Source organism: Lineus longissimus, chromosome 7 (assembly GCF_910592395.1).
Source record: "Lineus longissimus chromosome 7, tnLinLong1.2, whole genome shotgun sequence".
NCBI lineage: Eukaryota > Metazoa > Nemertea > Pilidiophora > Heteronemertea > Lineidae > Lineus > Lineus longissimus.
In genome coordinates, this window is record NC_088314.1 from 12,328,514 (window position 1) to 12,347,251 (window position 18,738).

The 18,738-nt window shown below is 41.9% G+C and overlaps 1 protein-coding gene across 4 annotated transcripts in view; it reads right to left on the minus strand.

The window, feature by feature from the left end:
• The window catches only part of LOC135491759 (ubiquitin-like modifier-activating enzyme ATG7), a 380,340-nt gene that overhangs the window by 88,954 nt on the left and 272,648 nt on the right, over window positions 1–18,738 (minus strand). The window lies entirely within an intron of this gene.

The following is an 18,738-nucleotide window of genomic DNA, read 5'->3' on the forward strand; positions in this document are numbered from 1 at the left end:
GATGGCCAATTTTTCATAAATGTGAGGATCCAGATCCAGTCTCAACTCAACAAAAAAGTTCTTTCATAAGTTTTATATCGTTACCAAAATCCAAACCAAAAACCAACAACACATACAAGCAGTCAACAGTCAACAACATAGCACAGCTACAAAATCAAATCTCCTTCATGCTTGTCATACCAAACACGACACCATTTTTGATCATCATCATATATTACACCAGTCCTCCACCAAATTACCTCACACTTCCAACAAATAAAGATTCATATACAAAGGATTAAAATGTGTTTATATACAAGTACAGTGATAGCCCTGTTAAAGGGATCACACATGAATGTTCAATTTAAAGGCCATATATCAAGGTTTTTTGCCATTTTCTGCTGTAAGACGATTTCAAAAGTGTACCTAACACTTTATACAATACAGAAAACCAAATGCAATTAGCTCCATCCATTTTGAAGATATAGCCAATTATGTGTTTGACAACTTTATTACCTAATCAGGCTAGCAACTGGCTTGTTAGAGCCAGGCGGCGGGTTCAGCAAAAGTTGTGATGTAGATCAGGTTATCTGTACATGTCATGCAATCATAAAAGCAGGAGGACATGTCATGCAATCATAAAAGCAGGAGGGCCTTAATTAATTATGCACACCTGGAAGTAATGTGTTTCATTCACTATGGTGTATTGTGTGGCTCCGAATTGTGTCAAGGATAGCACAAAGAACAATCGAATGACCGATGGGACCCATTTTCATGAATTTCCAAAGCCAGTTGAACGAGAGAGGAGGAAGCTGTGGATTCTGAAGTGCAAACGTTTTGAGTGTTGGAAGCCTGGGCCTTCGGCCAAACTTTGCAGTGATCACTTTATCGATACGGATTATCACATGAAGCCGGATATCTGCATCCAACTGAATATTAAATGCCACTTGTTAAAAACAGCTGTTCCAACCATGTCAATTGCATTTAATGCCCGAGGCTGCTGAGGTCGGTTGTTATACATAATGTGTAGGCCCTACTGGGGCCTGTGATACCGCATAGTGTCTTCTTGTGTTCCAGCCATAGCAAGGTGACAGCGACACAGGTCAGTGTCAGTGACAGCCACTGTCAATGACAGATTATTGTCATCTGACATCTAGGCCTATCTAACGTTGCACGGCATTATATCGTCACGTCAAGATGATTGTGCATAATACCGTCACTTTTCAACAGTAGTTAGGCGTCATGACATAACTGGCGATACAACACTGACAAGGCGAAACAATATTGTGCAACATTAGTCTGTTCAAAAATCATACATGTTATGCATCTGCAACCGTCTATCAATGTCTTCTTTGCTATATCGGCAGGTCTGCCATGCAAATTGATTAACCACAAATTCTAATCACTTTCGTCCGAATGATCACTCTCATTATGATCTAGTGATATTAATGGCTCGAACATGTACGGCTCAACGTTTAAATATCCTTCTGCATCGACCAAAACATCCTCAAATTCACTGCTCTCACTCTCTGAACTGTATGCGGAAGCCATCTTGCTTTGTTCTGACTGACCTGATCTACGTCATCAAAAAATCCCTAGCGGCCACATGTGGAACTAATCTAAAGTTCGGTGTGGTGGGAAATTCAAATAGTTTAAAATTGAAAATTGAAATAACTAAATAATGACTTTATTATTAGAATTTTTTTAATGTCTGGGATCTTGTTTTTTTAACCCTCAACATATTTCATGAGTATCAAGCATGTTTTCAAACCTTGATATATGGCCTTTAAAGGGATCACACAAGACGCAAATAGGGAGAAATGGTGACGATGGCAAACCAAGGCATGTACCTTTTTAACAACCATGTGAACATCGTAACAACAACGTTAACTGCTGATGACATGATATGACGTTAGCAATCTCAGCAAACATAGCCAGAAAATTAAGTCACAACACCGTGATTGGCTTTAGCGAAGTAATTTTTTTGCATCGAAACCGCCCATGTAAGATACCGCAAACAAAATGAAATTGCCAGGGACCATTGTGCTCACCGTATAGATATTTGGCGGTTAGGAATTCATCCTGGTTAAGAAACATGCTACATAAAATTGTATGGTATAAAAGTCAAAGCAAAGTCGATAAAATGTCAAGTGATGTATCATTGTTTGGAGTACCTACCATAAAAATATCATCGAAAACCAGTCAATAATAAGCGAGATAAAGCACTTTTTACCTTTGTAAAAGTTTTGGCCTCCTAGTGGCCAAGTCGAGAATCAGATGGGATTGTAATTTAGTGTCTGAGGTTACATGAAGTAGGAAAGTCATGTGTACCAAATTTCAAGTACATAGCTTTAGCAGTTAAGAAACGTGCCATAGTTACACTCAAACGGCCAATTTAAGCCATTTGACCTCTGTGACCTTGAAAATTAGGTCAAATCAAAAACCCGTCTGATGATATGTCATGTTCTTTCATCCATTTTTGACCGAGAGACTTTTGCCAGAGGCGGCATGGAGGACAACAATCTCCAGGAACAGCAGAGCGCCCTCTCTCCTCCGAGCCACAAGAGCATTGACGAGACGATGTCTTCCGTAATGAAATGGCCAGGGCCATTGTGCTCACCTCATGTGGAGGAAAGATGGATAAAGAGCATGGTATTGTGTCATGTAGTGTTAGGTTTGATGTAGGTCCAAGCAATTACAATTTCCCCAAAATGGCCAATTTACAGTACATTCGACCTCTGTGACCTTGAAAAGTAGGTCAAATCAAAGAAGACCCGGGTGACACATTGAATGGTTGTTAGAATTAGATGTACCTATGATATAAAATTGGTGCCAATCGGGCAAGTCATTACTAGGAATAATGGGTTTTTTGAAGAATTCAGGATTTGGCCCCCTCCCTGGAGGCCAAACGGGAAATCAGATCGCACCAAACTCCGGTACCTGAGATCACCTGACCAAGGGGTACATGTGTACTTAATTTGTGATCAATAGTCATTGCAGTTAAGAAACGTGCCATAGTTACGGCCTGACGGCGAATTTACGCCATTTGACCTCTGTGACCTTGACAAGAAGGTCAAATTAAAAACCTGTGTGACATATACTGTATGGTGGTTAGATGTACCCATGATATCAAATTGGTGGCAATCGGGCAAGAAGTTAAGGAATAATCACATTTTTAAGGTTTTTGGATTTTGCCCCCTGGTGGTCAAGTGGTGAATCATATTGGACCAAACTTCGGTCCCTGAGATCACCTGACTAAGGGGTAAATGTGTACCAAATTTGGTATCAATAGTCATTGCAGTTTGGAAACGTGCCATCGTTACATCCTAACGGCCAATTTACACCATTTGACCTCTGTGACCTTGAAAAGGAGGTCAAATCAAAAACCCGGACGATATATGATGCACCTTTGCTAGAAGTACCTACCATATTTTTTTCAAAATTTCCCGACTACTATTAAGGGAGATATTGCATATTTTCACTTTTAACGTTTGGCCCCCTGGTGGCCAAACCATGAAACGAATCGGACCGAAACTTGGTCTCCAAGGTGTCATTACATAAGGGTACATGTGTACCAAGTTTCAACTCAATAGCTCTAACAGTTACGAAACGTGCCCTGCTAACGGACGACGGACGACGACGACGACGACGACGACGACGACGACGACGACGACGACGACGACGACGACGACGACGACGACGACGACGACGACGGACGACGGACGCCACGGTATGGGATAAGCTCACCTCTGCTAAGAGGTGAGCTAAAAAACCCAACCAGGGACTTCGGGACATACATCACAGTACTGGAATTCATGCTCAGCAGAGTGTCGTCCTGGATCCACCGCTTGCGCAACATGTCACCACTCCGTCTCATCATCAACCCAGCCTTGATCTCAATCATCCTGGCGTTTCCACTATCTAATTTTTCCAATGGACCTTAGCTACCTAGTCTCTCACGTCACTACACAGTGATATTGTCCCTCCACATAACTTCGTTACCTGGCAACTGTGCACCAGCCGGGATATCAAGTCCTCATACCCACTCCTTGTCGCACCTTCTGAATGATGCTTCTATAGCAATTTCATTGACTTTGTTTTTTCAGCCCAGGTGACGTCACAGGTTAACCCTACATCACCAAATCCATTGGTGACATTGCGACAACTCAGGATACTGGTAAAGAAACAGTATTGACAACACATTCAATCACAATGGTCTAATCCATAGACAGGATAGTAGAAGTAAAACTGGATACCGTCACTGTAGTTTACAACAATGTCCATCGGTCCCTATTGTTGGGCTGTTGTGTTGCTCCACCGACGCGCGTTTCTGCCCCTCTAGGCTTCATCAGGGTGGCTGGGTTTGGCTTGCATCTGTCTTGTTCGAAGTTCGCAGTTTGAATGACATCATGACTCAGGGGTGGTTTCTCAATGACATTGTGACGTTATAGACTTTGTTGCGACTCTGTTGTTGAAACATTCTGTTGTACATTCTGTCTGTACTTCTCAACATGTGCCATTTGGACAGCCCACCTGCTTGACTACAACAGAATGTTTCAACAACAGAGTCGCAACAGAGTCTATAACGTCACAACGTCATTGAGAAACCACCCCTGAGTCATGATGTCATTCAAACTGTGTACTTCGAACTAGACAGATGCTAGTCAACCCCAGCCACCTTGATGAAGCCTAGAGGGGCAGAAACGCGCGTCGGTGGAGCAACACAACAGCCCAACAATAGGGACCGATGGACATTGTTGTAAACTACAGTGACGGTATCCAGTTTTACTTTTACTATTCTGATTTTATTTTCTGGTCCGTGTGTATCATCGGTTGATCCTGTACTTCTCAACATGTGCCATTTGGACAGCCCACCTGCTTGACTACAACAGAATGTTTCAACAACAGAGTCGCAACAAAGTCTATAACGTCACAACGTCATTGAGAAACCACCCCTGAGTCATGATGTCATTCAAACTGTGAACTTCGAACTAGACAGATGCTAGTCAACCCCAGCCACCCTGATGAAGCCTAGAGGGGCAGAAACGCGCCTCGGTGGAGCAACACAACAGCCCAACAATAGGGACCGATGGAAATTGTTGTAAACTACAGTGACGGTATCCAGTTTTACTTCTACTATTCTAATCCATAGACAGGGACAGTCATAGCCCCCTCGTTCCACTGATATATGATGTATCTTTGCTAGGAGAACCTACCATAAAAATTTTATCCAAAACGAGTCACTCACAAGACAGATATTACACTTTTTAGGATTCCACTTCTGGCCCCCAAGTGGCCAAGTCAAGAATCAGATTGGATTGAAATTCATTGTCAGAGGTCACCTGACCTGGGGGGGGGGGGGGTCCTGCGTACAAGGTTTTAAGTTCATAGCTCTAGGGGTTAAGAAATGTGCCACTGTTTTTGAAACAGGATAAAGACAAAGACGACGACGGTTGACAGTCATAGGGGTGTTGTTTAGACTCCCCTACAGTGAGCCAAAAAGTTAGAATCTTTTTCCCAAAAAGAAACATGATACAAAACGATGTCACAGCATAATCAAAATAATGGAATCATACAAAACGACGTCACAGCATGCCGGATCCAGAAGCATTAAAAACACGAACTGCAGACCAGAGGCAGTCACTCGTAAAACTTGTTCATGACATCATAATTACACCTCATCCAAAAACTCAATGTGTACACACGTTACAAGGTATGGAACATTGCCTGACTCAAACTCATAGAATTAAGTCTGTCACGACGTGAGAATATGAAACAGCGAGTAAATAACAGCACTCAGAATGTTTGTTTTCATAGTTTTTGAAAGAAAGCACGACATCAAAAAGAGTGAAAACAGGACCAATTGACATTGCTGAGGTCCTAAGGAAATTATGTCAGCCACAAGCTCATAGTACTGCAAAAGACATGACAAAAACGACAACAAGCATTACACCCAGGTCCCCCATCGCTAAAGGGTTTTTCGGCTGACAAGTGCACTCACGATTTCAACACCAAAGGTGGCAGCCATTTGGATTTAGATGCAGTGACCTAATTTTCTTAAAGGTTCTTACTAATGCATAAATGTACCCACCCACCAAATTTGGCTTCAATATGTTTCTCACTTATGCCTATACGTACGTACCCACACACCAAATTTAGCTTCGATACATCGCTAACTTCTCCAGATATTGCGCTCACAAATGCATTCGTGTGATTTCAACATGCAAGGCAGCAGCCATCTTAGATTTTGAAGCTGTGATCAAATTTCCATAGTGTTCTTACTTATGCCTATACGTACCCTTACAACAAATTTGGCTTTGATACATCCCTGACTTCTCCAGATATCGCGCTCACAAATGCGCTCGTGAGATTTTAACATGGCAGGAGGCAACCATCATGGATCTTGACGCAGCAATCTAATTTTAGATAGGGTTCTTACTTATGCCTTTATATACCCACTCACCAAATTTGGCTATAATACATTGCTGACTTCTCCAGATATCGTGCTCACTAGTGCACTCGCAAGATGAGACAAGACCACCATAGATTTTTGGCTCACCCGCGAGCCTTTTTTCATAGCGCGTCGTCTGTCGTTAGGCATTGGTGGCACATTTCTAAACCGCTTACGTTACTGAGGTTAAACTTGTTACATCCCCCTGCGTGGCCGCTTCTTGGAGACCAAATCACGGCCCCTTATGATTCCCAGTTTGGCCACCAGGGTTTTTTTGCAAAAACACAAAAAGTGCAATAACTCCCGTAGTAATGATTGCAGCTTGCTAAAAATTTTATGGTAGATACCTCCAGGCATGCTACCAACAGTTTGATTAGTTCATGGGTATTTTTGTATGTAGGAATGAGGGAGTGATGGAAGTGTTGGGAGTAGTGAGAAAGAAAGAGGAAGGTATTGCGAAGGTGGAGTGAGGAAATTTAAGGAGTTGGACGAGTGAACAAATGCCTGATTTCCCCAATACCTATGATGTCAGGAGGGCTTTAACTCCCGTATAAACTGCCTCTCCCTTAGCAGCGAGTGTTCCATCTTAACCCTATAACACCTGGAGGCGCCCTATGACGCCCGCACACCCATATTCAAATTTCGCGCGCTTAGCTATCGATCTCCTTCAGAGCGCCGCCTATAATTAATCTATGAAACTTAAGCTTTCAAATGCCCGGATGAACAATGGTGGTTGCTGTAGAAGTTTTTGAGATATTTGACGATTAAGTTTTTGTTTCTCTTCAAGCCAGTAAATTCAGGTTGGACATTTGAATTGCTGAAATGGATCGTTTGTTTGATTCCGATTTGGATGTACCCTATCTAATAGGGAATTTCATCTTCTTTTAAATAAACGGGACTGATAATACATTATTTGGAAGTTCACCTATGTCATTTTGTAAAAAACTGGACCCATCGCAAAAAATTTTATTTCCAGGTAAAATCACGTCGGGGCCCAGGGGAATAAGCACTTGCGCTGGCAGTGGCTCTAGGTGTTATGGGGTTAAGTTTGCTCTTGGATAATTAAAAGAGTACGTATAACATCTTATTTTCGTGTGGATGTTCTTCCCTGTTTGATCCCGGAGTTAGTCGCCAAGACTGAAACCCCGAGGAGATCAGTAATGGAGCCCCCCTCCCCGATAACACTGGTGGAGATTTCAGAGGTTAGGGGAAAGACGGAAGCACGATGAGAACTCCTTTGAATGTTTGGGTTGGGCGTACGAACTCGGAACACTAAACAACAAGATTTCGCTGCAGTTTCGACAATAATAAGCCCAACCATGTCTACTTCGGCCGAAGCAGCAGAGCGAGCTGAGCGGTTAATTGGAAAATTGGAAGAACTTCGAGTGGCTTCGGAATTGCTTTTGACAAATACCGTGACTCCGCCGAAGCTCAATCTCGCGATGTCGCAAATTCAATTGAAGGAATTTAGAATGATCTCACAAAGTTCGAACCAGGAAGTGCCTACAACGACCATAATAAGAAACTTCTCGAAGATGTTGAAATGCGATGTGGCAAACTTTCGGGTGATCTTACGACCCACACAAAAGGGAGTAAGGATACCGGTACCCTTTTCAAACTTAAAGGACTGACATCACTAAAGCCTTACCATTTTAACGGTACAGGCGATGCCACTGCTTGGATAGAAAACTTCTAGCATTTCACGACGCTGCTCAGTTGGACTGACAAAGAACAGGTAACTGGTTTTCCACTGTTTTTACGAGCAGTAGCACTCTCATGGTACCAAGGCCTCCCTAAGGACAAAAAGGACACATGGGCACACCTCAAAGATGCATTTGCGATACGATACGAAGGGAAAGGACACAAATGGGTTAAGGCAAGAGAGTTGCAAAATAGGAAACTCCTCCCCGGCGAATAACTTGATAGTTACACGGACGATATCCGTAGGTGGAGTCGGGACCTAGACTTACCCGACCACATTCTGTTAGGTGCATATATCGAAGGACTACCACAGCAGATCCGGCAAATCGTGTGGCAGGGGATGCCCGAATCCTTCGAACAGGCTGAAAAAGCAGCCCAGAACGCCGTCAAGATGTTAAAATTGGAGGGAGCGAAAGGTAACAGCCTCGCCCATTTCGAAGCCGACCAGGTGTCCAAGTCGGTACAGGAAGGCATGGAAAAGATCGAACACCTCCTCTGCAGAATGTTGGAGGACAGACCTAATCAAGACAGAGGATGAAACAACACGCGGCCAGATTACGTGCGACGCGATGCCCAAGGACGTTCTCAACGCGACAGTCGGGGGCACATCATGTGTCATGGGTGTGGTTTTGCTGGACATGTCATTGGTGAATGTAGGCTGAAAAATGTCCAATGTCATCAGTGTTGTCAGTGGGGACATGTTTGATCACGGTGTCCTCAGCTGGACAGGCCCAGTGATTCCAGGCCGAACGAGCAGAGAGCCGGCAATGAGAGCCAGCAGCATGCACAATAGAATTTAGGTCGGCAGAAAAGGCAAAAACTGTCGAAACCAGCAACGCCCCCAGATGTATCAGAACAAGGACAATGTAAGGCTTCTAGGACGTTACATAAGGCAACGTCGAATGTCGGACTGACAGGACAGCCAGTCACTCCCAATTTACGTGGAAACAAGTCTGACATTCCCCACCACGACGACGTGAAAACCAGGAAAAACGAACGAAAGACGAGGAACCGTTCCAAGAAAGAAACTCCATCCGATTCGGGACTCAAAGACGAGAAAAGCTCACCAACAATCGCAAATCTAGATAGCAGAACAATTCCGGTGAAAATCAGGGACACCACTGTGGACACGCCTCTGGACTGATATTTTTCAAACATTTGCAAGGTTCATGCAATTTACAACCATCTCAGAGTACTTTGGGATGTGATATTACCTGTGCCAATGGGGAAAAAATAACCCCTTGGGGATCGGTAAAATTGCAGATCTCCTTATAAGATAAAAACATCATCCAACAGGTAGAAATTCTGAAAGGTATCACTCAACCTTTAATTTTTGGAATGGACTTTTTGACTGCAAATGGCATTATTCTAAATTTGAAAAATAGCACCTTGCAAATGGATGACATTATCATACCGATAAACACTGATGCTAAATTTGTGGCAAGAGTACGATTACTGTGTCAAAATACTGTCATTATACCACCTAGATCAGAAGCTATCATTCGAGTATTTACAGCTGGTAGAAATAAGGCTGAAGGACAAGCAGGTTTTTTAGATCCTCATAACTTATTTTTTTTAGAAACATGGGCTGTTTGGAGCCCATAGCATTGGTATCATTAAACGCCGGGTATGTCCCATGAAAGTTTTAAATCCCTCAAATGCGCCAATTCGAGTATTCAAAGGGGCACATCTTGCTACCCTGTCTACGGTTGATCTTGATGCAAAAATACCAGATGAAGAGTTCATGTCTGTAGATGATGAAGGCATTGGCAATGAACCAAATACACCATTGTTGTCACAATTAAAAGACTTGGTTGAAAAATCATCATTAACTGGTACTGAAAAAGATGAATTAGAAGCTTTGGTCTACCAATATTCGGACATTTTTGCTGAAAATATATTAGACTTAACCGAAGCAAAAGATTTCGAATGTGAAATTGAAATGAAGTCTGGAGAGATAGTCTGAAAACGCCCTTACAGGGTGCCTTATGCACTTCGTGACATTTTAGACAAGCAATTAGAAAAATTAGAAGCAGCTGGTATCATCGAACCCAGTACGTCTAACTGGAGCTCACCTGCCTTACTAGTCCCTAAAGGAACTGGACATAGATTAATCGTGGATTTTAGAGCCGTTAACAAACTTGTAAAATGCCAAGTGCCAAAAAAGGCCCGTGAAAAACTTGCTTTTGTGACGAGCCATCCAGGTAAGCTCTGGCAGTTCTGCAGATTGCCGATGGGTGTCTCTGCGTCACCTCGATTTTTCAGCATTTCATGCAGAGTACCATTCAGGGCGTTCCAAATACCATGGTTTACCTGGACGATATAATTTCGTTCGCTAGCTCATGGTCAGAGCATAAACAACATTTAGAACAACTTTTTATATGACTGCGAGCAGCCAATCTCAAATTAAAACCAAGTAAATGTAAATTTGCGAGAGATCAACTGAACTTTCTTGGCCATGTTTTGAACTCTGATGGGATTCGGGTAGATGACAACAAAATTAAGGCCGTGAGTGAATATCCAAGACCACAAAATATGATGCAAGTCCGTGCATTTTTGGGCCTAGCAAATTATTTTCGTAAAATGATCAAAAACTTTGCTGCCATGGCACTCCCGTTGAATCAGCTTACCAAGAAAAATGTGCGTGTTCCATTGGTCACCTGAGTGTGAGGTTGCATTTGAAAAGCTTAAACTTGCATTAACCACTGCTCCTGTCTTAGCGTATCCAGATTTTGCAAAGCCATTCTACCTGCATACAGACGCATCAAATTTCAGTATGGGTTATTCGCTAGTACAGATTAATGACAGAGGGCAGGAGGTTGTGATTGGCTATGGTGGCAAAGCATTTGATTCAGCACAACGGTCATATTCGGCTTCCGAACGAGAATGTCTCGCAATAGTATGTGGCATCCAGCATTTCAAATTCTTTCTTTACGGCAAGCCGTTTATCATCCAAAGTGACCATTCTTGTTTACAATGGCTTTTCAAACAACAAAGCGATGGTGTTCTTACAGGAAGATTGGCTAGGTGGAGTTTGATTTTGCAAAGTTATCAGTATACTATTCAACACAAAAGCGGTGCAAAATGTGGTGATGCAGACGGCCTTTCCAGACGACTGTATCACAACACACTAAATACCATTAATTTTGAAAATTTAAACCTTTCTAAAGAGCAACGTAAAGACCCTGCGCTAAACAAAATCATTATTTATCTTGAGACCAAAGTGCTACCTGAAGAAAAATCAGCAGCACGCCGTTTATTGTTGCGAATTGAGCAATTTGTTCTGAGAGATGATGGATGTCTAGTGCACCTTACAACATTGAATCGGAAAGCTCATAAAGACATGTTTGTATGCCCAGTTATTCCTAGCCACCTGCGTGCAGAAATCTTACACGAACTACATGAAACAAGTTTCGGTGGGCACCAAGCAATTGAACGTACATATTTAAAGATAAAAGAACGGTTTTATTGGGATAATCAATACGTTGACGTTAAAGAATATGTCAAATCATGTGCAGACTGCCAAATCCGTCAAACAAACAAACCTGTCACTCGGGCACTTTTAAATCCATTACCAATTTCTCCGATAATGTCTGCTTGGAGTATTGACTTTGTGGGTCCATTACCTACCACGCCACGCAAAAATAAATATTTGGTCACTTTTATTGATAATTTCTCATCCTGGATGGAAGCATTTCCGATTAAAGATATGACTGCAAAGACAGCAGCTACTATCCTAGTGGACGAAATCTTCTGTCGTTTCGGAGCATTTTCTACAATTTTATTCGATAGAGGTACGCAATTTCTGTCACAACTGTTCAAAGAAACTGTACGCATGCTCGGAGCTCGGTCCTTATTCACGACGGCTTACCATCCTGCTTGTAATGGCAAACTCGAGAGACATCACAAAAGTCTGGGACAGATCCTCTCCAAGATGGTCTCGGACAAGTCACAAACGTCGTGGGATCTATTTGTGCCATCGGCTTTGTTTGCCCTTCGAACGTCAGTTGGCACGGTTTCAATGAGATTCTGCCCATACGATATCGTGTACGGCCGACAGGCCCAGGTCCCCATCCAGAGAGCCTTAAATCCATTGAAGGAGACATTTACCACCTACGAGGATTACTATGGTAATCTGGTCGCAAAACTTGATCTCATTCATGAAACTGTGAAGAAGAACCTGGAGGACAGTAAGCAAAAGATGCGTCACCAATACAATAAATCCTCTAAGGAAATTGACATCGAAGTCGGAGAGCGTGTATGGCTCTATCACCCAGTTTTGAAGGTTGGTCAATTGAAGAAACTGACGCAAAAACGGAATGGACCATAACGAGTCATCAGCAAGCGGGGAAATGTTAACTTCAAAATACGCACGGAGGATAACAAACCAGTAACGCAGTTTGTTCATGCCAATCGTCTCAGGCGAGTTTACGATCCCGATAGACGACCAAAGGACCCACCTGTTCTACTTCCCCCGGCTGAAGGCAAGGAACCTGTCGTGTTGCAACCAGAGGAATTTCCAAATGACGCCTTTGAACGAGACGTACAAGTGCCGTTAGCACCACGAGGAGAGAAGAAGATTACACAGACACGGAGACAACGCAAAGTCCAGGAGGCCATAGGCCCTGGATCCCAGCCTCAGGCTGCAGATCAACCCGATGACATTTATTATGTAGATAAGATTGAAGGCCATAAAACGGTCAAAGGAAAACGATGGTTCAAAATTCGTTGGATCGGTTTCTCACAAACTACATGGGAACCTATCGAGAACATTTTGAATAAGAATTTAATCAAGCAATATGATGAACAGCAGAAGTTACGCAAACAGAACGAATAGGTTACTTCTCGAGTGTTTCCGTAGACATTTTAGACATTGTAAACTTTATCTCCAAATCTGAGCGATATATCATGCCTATGCCGCCTAGAAGTAAGATAGCCACGGCAAAAGGCACACCTTACAGTACTTGGCTTAGTTCCAACCGTTGTTTATAAACGGAAAAATAATGCATGGTGTTATTGCCGACAACACAAGCAGTCATTGCTACACCTGCATCTCTAACGTTTGTTTGTAAAACAAATGAAGGACGTCACCAGATGCACTACGTTTGATTAAAGGATTTTACGAGAATAGGAAGTAGATTTTGAAGGACAGTTATTTTCTAGACATAAACGATTCTCCCTCATAACTACCACACGAGATTGGTCAGTGGTCAACTCCGCTGGAGTTTTAGTTTCCTTATTGATTAATGTCATTTTACTTATCAAGGTACACAAGCTTGGTATTTTGGTCACTGCTCTTCAAGTGCCAAAGGCGAAGGCACTTCCGGTTAAGGTCATTAATTCCACTGATATTCTTTCATTGAGTTTTTCTAAACTGCAAGAGGTTATTGAGGGTGAAAGGACAATTGAAGCTATTTTGAAATTTACGCTATTAGTTGCAATTCTGTACATTACTGTACGTTACTTCATCAATGACGGATGGCGTTTTTTTTGGACGGCGTTTGTTTCGCCGCAGTTTAATTTCTAGTCTCGTAGCGGGCAGGACCGCTGAGTTGTTAATTGAAATTGATTCACCCGATGAGGGTGATCAGATCCTTCTCAGTCTGGGTCAGGTTCCTTGCACAGGTTGGGCCATTGCAGCGGCTCATTTGTATCGTACACTTGTTACCTTCAAACGAAGTTTCGGAATGGTACGTATCAATATACGATATCCATCTGAGATTCATTTCCAACGATACCTTTTGGCTAAGATTTACCTTCTTACATTGTTCCGGTCGAAGCTTCAGTTCCTAACAGCATCTGACCAGCCACAATACAGACTGTACTTAAATCACGACAATGTCTGTGTTGTTTTAGCACCGCCGATACAACCGGAAGTATCTACATCTGATGTTTTGGTCTAATATTTTACCACACCTAGCGGTAAATTACCGGTAACTTGTTTTTTGCCACGAGTATTAAATCAGATGGAACAACCTGTGCAAACGTTCATTAAAGTGTATGTTTATTGCAAAGGGCAATTTGCCAACAGTACTTGTTTCTAGATAAGCGAGAATCGTTGCTTAATTGTTGGCCAGTCTTCAGCTCACATCGCTTTTACCAAGGTAGCATATTTTTCAGCATTTTTTAAGTTGAAGTTTTCATCACGAAATTAATTAAATATTTTTTTGGTTTATACTACTTCACATTATAAAACCTTCGGTAAGAAACATTTGGGCTGAGGCAGATGGTTGTTCTTCGTCAAATACATTAGGCAGGAAAGTTACTACAAACGTGGTCTTATTCAAATATGTCCTGACCTACTCGGTGAACGTACCTTCCCAGACAGATTAAATCTTTTCACTACGTCCGCCATTTTGTCATAATGAAAGGTGCAGTAATTAAAGTTAAGGAAGATATTATTGTTCAGATTGGAAAACATTAATATTGTATTGTTCTGACATATGTGGGTATTTTTTTTGTTAATGAATGTTCGTTTTTGAACCACATCAGGCGGACTATACTCTGTACAAGTAGACGATGCTCCTATCAAGGATCACGTGACAGCTAAGTTTGCGAGTTGTGGTCAGCGTAAAGCCCGTCTGTTCGTCGTTATTGCTGTTTACTGGTGATGTTTGAATTATCTTCCCGACAATTTTTTCATCATTTTGGATTGTTATATTTTCCTAAAATGCATTCAACGGCGGATTGAGTGCCGAGAATTTTATCATATATTCTGCTTCACTCCAACCAATCCGAACAAATGAATTTTGAAATCGTATACCCTTTCAATTTGCTGCTCGAAAGCAGATCGACCATGTTACTTTTGCATGGGCGATTTATTCTGTTTCAACTGTAAAAAAATTAATAAACTTGGAAAAGAAACGAAAAATACGAACTAGTTTTCTTTACTCTGAAAGACGTTCTGCTCAGGCGTTTTCGGTATTCGATATCAGGCTAAATTCTTTCAGTCCAGAATACAAGTAATTAACAAGGGTTCGTGCTCTTTGGTTTGTTGTTCATGTCAACGAAAGTAAGCCATTCATCATAAGAAGCATTTCTTCGTCTCGAAAATGCTGTTAATGCTATCACTAAATAATCACTGTCGCAGTTAACGGATATACATGTATATACATTTAACTACCAGGTTGAAGATGTTTGTATGCTTGTATGTTTATCTTAAAATCTTTTAGTCTGGTATTGTGTCGAACAGGGCCAAGGTATACAATGTTATGTTTCTGTGATTGTACCCACTTTTCAGTGCCATGTTTCTCTCATCGTTTCGTGAATGCTCGATTTTGTAGAAACATCATGACTCGTTCCTGGTGAAGTTTGTGTCAAAGAATAGCATAGTTTATTTCAGTCAATCTTTGAAGTTATAACCAATATATAGCATTGTATGGGGGTACAGCATAGAAACGTTCCATCGGTTTGGCTCTATTGTAAATAGCTTACTATTACTGTTTTTTGAATTACGGCTCATGGTAAATAAGAATATCAGATTGAAACCTAAATTGCAATTGCTCGGCGACGGGTGTCGCCCTTTTTCGAAAGGGGGAGGGATGGTGTAATCGTATTGTCTTTCAAGGTATTCACCTTGCACTATTCCTGTTAACGGACCGGTAGGCTCTATGCAGGACCCATATAGGTACAGGTGAGAGGGTTTGAACTGACTGCGGCATTGCCCATCGCATTGCGGTACGCTGCTGGCCTTATGATTGGTGGTGCAGTGGCGCATTGCGGTTGATTCCCTGTATCCTGGTTGGTTTGTTCCTGATTATAAACTGCCTCTCCCTTAGCAGCGAGAGTTCCATCTTAAGTTCGCTCTTGGATAATTAAAAGAGTACGTATAACATCTTATTCTCGTGTGGATGTTCTTCCCTGTTTGATCCCGGAGTAAGTCCCCAAGACTGAAACCCCCAGGAGATCAGTAATGGAGCCCCCCTCCCCGATAACAGTAGGGACTCCTAGTAAAGGATCATACAGGTTTTTGATTTGACCTATTTTTATATATATATATATCTTTATTCAGCAAAATGTGATATAAAAGATACATTTCAGGAAAGGGGGGCATAAAAAAGCAAAATGAAATGTGCTCACCTTGGGTAATGTTAATGCATGTCATTTGCAGTGGATATGGGAGAACAGTTTTGGTCATTAATGTCAATTTGCGATCTTAGAGGAAAAGGTGTGGTAGTGCAGCTTTCTTTCCTGAGGCAGTTTATATCAATATTCCCTAACAAAACTGGTTTCCAAGATTGCCGCTTGCAAAATTAAAAGAAACAGAGGAGCTTTGCTCAGTCCATCAGGTTGTACATATAACGTCATGTAATGAGCATGATTACAAGCTGAAGGTTGACACAGAGAGTAAACCTTACTATTTGCCATGGTTCCTTCAATAGTCGCAACCAAGTAGAGAAGCAGTTACTGCCGTCTGGTCCTTTACATCAAACCTGTTGAAGTTCAGCTTGAGACAAACCAGTCCATTAGATGCATGGTCACACCCTAGGACAACTAATGGACCTTTGTATCAATTCCTTGTAAGTTCAGTTTGTGAAAAACTAGTCCAGTCGATGCATGGTCACAACCTTGAGGCAAACAGTTAAGGCAGTACAGACCTTTACATCAATTCCTTTGAAGAACAGATGAGACCCACCTGCCCAGTAGAAGCAAGGTCACAACCAGAAACAGTCTGGACCTTTACATTAATTCCTTTGAAGTGTAGGTTGCTTGTGACAAAGAAGTCCAGTGAATATGGTCCAGCCTAAGCAAAACAGCCATGCGGTAATTGCCATCAGCTTTACATCAGGGACAAACAACCAGTTGCAAAGTGCAAGGCGTGGACCAAGTCCAAGGGGTATGATTTTCTTAGCCCACATTGATTATAGTGAGTAAAAACTTAACAGAGACACAGATTTTTTGGTAAACCAACTGCCACATACTGTTTATTTCTTTTTATGTTGAGTTAAGTATTAGAGTGAAAAAGAATGAAATACTAGAATCGCCTGGTTCTTCTAAAGACCGTGCAGGGTGAGCGCTGATTTTGGATGGGAGGTGCGTGGTGTTTGTTTGGTTCTATGAAAGTAGCTCTCTCTCGGTCATTTGTTAAGGGGTCACCGAAATGTTGAAATAAAGTAGTTGTCGATCATCCCTGTAAAAAATGATATCATGTGTTTAAAGCGCACATTGTGAGAAAAGGTTCAGGTCTGAATATGCTAATCTGACTGACGGCAATTCACCATTTTGCCGGACAGTACTAAAGCTGGGGCAAAGCATCTATACTATAATACGCGTTGTGGCCGCTATTTAGGAGGTAATTTTTGTTTCAAAATTGGGCCTTGGAAATGCGTCGAATTCTTGCAACCTTTGGCTTCGTAGGTCTGGATCATACGTAAGAGTGTCACTGAGGGTGTCATACGTCGAATATCTTCATGGTTTTAGAATAAATAACAACTTTACAGAGAGCACGTCGCCTGGAGAGCTCAGCTCCGCTCATTCTCAAAAGCATACACAAACTTCATGCATATTCTCCCTGCCACATCAGTATTAGCTTCCAGCACGAATGTAGTGCTCCACAACCTGGTCCATGGTGCAGGGTATTAGCAGGGAGATTAATGATTAGCCTATTCTATTTTAGTTCTATTCGAGAAACACTGACCTGAGTGATAAGGCAAATTCTGCAGAGTGGCCTACCGGAACATGCAGTCAGGGTATCAATAAACAGTTATGCCAGGATGGACAAAATATGTACAGTGGCCAGCGCTTGCTCTTTGATTTATTCTTTACTGACTGATGTTGTCAGTTTGAATTGCGTTCTGCATCTCTCCATGCACCTGGCTTTGGTCCGACAGTGGCATTGGGTACGGGAGTGGGTAGGTGATATGCCTAATATGTGAGGGCCTTATTTGGAATAGGACCTGCTGTCACTGGTCTCAATGCATTGTGTAAAATAGCGTACTCCAATCAATCTATTGGGGGTTGCATGTAGAAAGCAGCAATGAGTCCCTAAATGCAGTTCATTGCGTGTTTAACCTTTAATAAAACTTCAGTAACGTTAGAAATTTAATGTAGTTCAATCATCGTGCCCATTTAACTAATGTATATTACATTTCAACTTTGCCGGCTCCATGGGTATATGCTAGTATAATTGAATGCAATTAGCCTACTGCTTCCTTGGTCAGTTTTCCTAATTCATGTCAGGCAACCAAAAATTTTGAAAATATTTTTGGGAAGGGGGATTTTCACATCCTTTGATACTCTGGCTCTGAATTGCAGTGGCTTTTACACCAGGCGGAGGAAGCCGCTGCTGGCCCAAACAAACCTCATTATAGGCACAATGAATTATCTGAGGAGATCTAGAAAATCGGTTGGTAGCAACGTGTTCTTTGGACAAAAACAGACCTAAAACACTCGAAGATCTTGAAAGATCTCCATGAATAAGCATATTTATCGACCGTGGAAGATGACCAATATCGGACTGGTCTCGTATTAGCCTACTCATTTTACTGGTTGAAAACTAAAAATATTGTTATTGTTTGGTATAGTTTGCGACTTCAACTCATTGATTATGCAATTGAAGTAGTGTTTTACTGATTTGGGCAGGATTTATCATGATTAACGATGTCAAC